Raw genomic sequence first — 3,074 nt, forward strand, 5'->3', positions numbered from 1 at the left:
AGCTTAATCTTGTAGAAATAATATCAAAATCGGTTCAGAAGTTTAATCTTGAAAAGAAAATAATTCGTTTTGCCATAATTGAAATCGATTTGTTTTTGTGGAAGATAATTTATTTTATTTTATTAATTTAATTCTTTATTGTACACACCAGTTATAAGAATATGACAGAAGTAATCAAATGTACAAAGGCGAGCTTAACTCTAATAGAGTTCTCTTCCAGCAACACCCAAAGTGGAAAGGAGCATCAATGTCAGCGGATACAGCAGTGTACAATACTGTGACAATTTTTAAACAGACAAAATTAAATTAATTGCATTATATTTAATTGTACAAATACACATATACATATACATAAATACATACCTACATATATGCATATACTTACATATATATACAATATACGTACATACATATATAGAACTATTTATTATTTACATTTTTTTTATTATAATTTTATTGTAATAACTATAGGTGATGAAAAAGAACTGGAATTGGCTACTATTTATTCCGAGCAATCAAAAATCCTAATCACGTGGACGTACTCACAGGAATAAACTTGTAATCATATTATTTTAACAATGTACAAAACTCTTAATGTATGAATATTTAAAAAATACTTAATGACAACCCTGCGTTTATCCTCTGTGAATAAACCCATAAAAGGGAAAATATGTCTTGGGTCCCAAAAGGTTGGACTTATATCATGCCGATATAAAGACGGTCCGAGGGTTGGAACCGTGATACGGGGTTGGTGACGAAACTTTGTTAATTATGTCCAACTTTTAAACCAACAATGTGGTTAGCTCGTCGAGTTTGTTTAGCTTTAAACTGTATATTTTTTTTTTAACAAATACTTTACGGTTAGAATTCTTTTTTTAAATAAGTCAATTCGATTTTTTTTTATGCAACATTAGAAACTAGCTGATGAGTTACCTGATGGAAAACGATTATCGTCGACTAAAGACATGGTTAGCAATATGCTCATTTTGTGGCTACGTGGTCCCGGCATAGAATGGGCCACCACTTCCTTTCGCGTGAGTGTCGTAAGAGGCGACTAGGAGAACTTAATAATCGAGGGATGGGCAGCAGCGTCCCTCTTAAAACGTCATCAAAGCCTAACTTCAGTTGCAGACTCACCTGCCAAGCATGCCAATTTTAGAGACAGAGAATGGCTGTACAGAAACAGCCTATGTACATTTAATAATAGCTAAAACTAAAATTTAAACATCCGAAACGCGAAAATCCAATTCGTTTGCTTAACTTGATAACTTTTTTTTTATGCCACTAGGGTGACAATCAAGCATACGGCCCACCTGATGGTAAGTGGTTACCGTAGCTTATGAACCCCTGCAATACCAAGGGAATTACGCGCGCGTTGCCGTCTCTGAAGAAACCTCTTTACCCCCTTTTGAAGAATCCCATGCTGTAGACTCTTGGGAAAACCTCGGGAAAGCTACTGGTAAACCCCCCAAGTGGGAATTCTATGTTCACCAGTGGACAGTTAACGGTTGATAAGATGATGACGGTCGCGTCAATTATTGGTTGGTTTATTTATTTATTTATTTAATACTTTATTGTACACATTAGTTATAAAAATATGACAGAGGTAAACAAAAGTACAAAGGCGAGCTTAACTCTGATAGAGTTCTCTTCCAGCAACACCCAAAGTGGAAAGGAGCATCAATGTCAGCGGATACAGCAGTGTACAATTTTTAAACAGACAAAATTAAATTAATTATATTATATTTTATCGTACAAATACACATATACATATACGTAAATATATATTTGTTTGTTCATATTTTCATTAAATACTATTCAAACAAACTTTAGTTTCTCTACTTCCAAAATCGACGCGTACAAAGTCACGCGCAGAAGCTAGCTACGTATAAAATTGTCGATACACCACAGATAATATACAATATACTGTTTAATATAAATTTTTAGATATCCAGCACCGTTCGAATGTATGAAAATCTTAGTAAAACATTCGTGGGAATGGCCTGTGTGTAATAAAATATAGAGCGATATCGCATGCATTTTTAAATTTATTACTAACGGCCACGCTGTACCTTCATATGTGGAATGTTGTAGAATATACTGGCGTTTCTTGGGTATCCTTACTAATATTATAAAAGTGTTTGTTTGTTTGTTAACTCACATCGCTTTGGCGACTCAACCAATCATTATTAAATTTGCTATACATTTAAAATAGAATAAAAAATATTCATTGACAGAAAAAATGCACAATTACAACGGAAAATATGGAAAATACAGAAATATATAAATCTCTTTTCTTGAAGGTTATGTTGTAGTATCGGTTCGGAAATACTGCTGCTGGAAGTTGATTCCAAGAGTGGAGAATCTCTCTATTGTATCACTTAAAAATACTACAAGAAATATATACAACATACTTATGAAATACAAAGAGCGGTCTTTTTGCTAAAGCAATCTCTTCCAGACAACCTTTGAGTAGAGCAGAAAAGAAAGAAGACGGTAGCTACTTGACGCAAGAAGCGTATTTAATAAAGAAAAAAACGCTATACTGATATGATGATGTCCTTCTGTCATAATCAGAAGCATAAGGCTCATATAAGGAACCTTGATTGATATCGCAGCTGTATGGCATGTTCCAGGTCGTTCCAGGTCTTTCCAGCCTAGTCCAGTTGATGCAGCCTCATTCTCAACCGAGCGCTTCCATATAGTTCTAGAGTAGCCGAGTTATTTCACATATAAACTATATAGTTGCCAAAAATAAGTGAATATCAAATGCTATAAAGCCCTTAAATCTAAGGTGGGGGCTTCGCCTCTTTGTGTGCCCTAATACAAACCGTATTGTGTTCTGAGGAATTGTTCGAAACAACGCCCACGATAACCTTTTATCGCACCGCTCACCATCGCCAGGGAATTCATCCTTTCAGCCTAGAACATAAATGGTCGCGTGCAATGCGATTTCAAAGAAGTCTCCACCTGCGAACGCTCAGCTTGTGTTACTTGTTCCCACCCGAGGTTTTCCTTAGAGATTACCATATGAAGTTCTTCAAATAATGCGTATCGTTAAATTACGTTCTTTT

Source organism: Galleria mellonella, unplaced genomic scaffold (assembly GCF_026898425.1).
Source record: "Galleria mellonella isolate WM207_F2 unplaced genomic scaffold, CSIRO_AGI_GalMel_v1 utg116, whole genome shotgun sequence".
Taxonomy (NCBI): domain Eukaryota; kingdom Metazoa; phylum Arthropoda; class Insecta; order Lepidoptera; family Pyralidae; genus Galleria; species Galleria mellonella.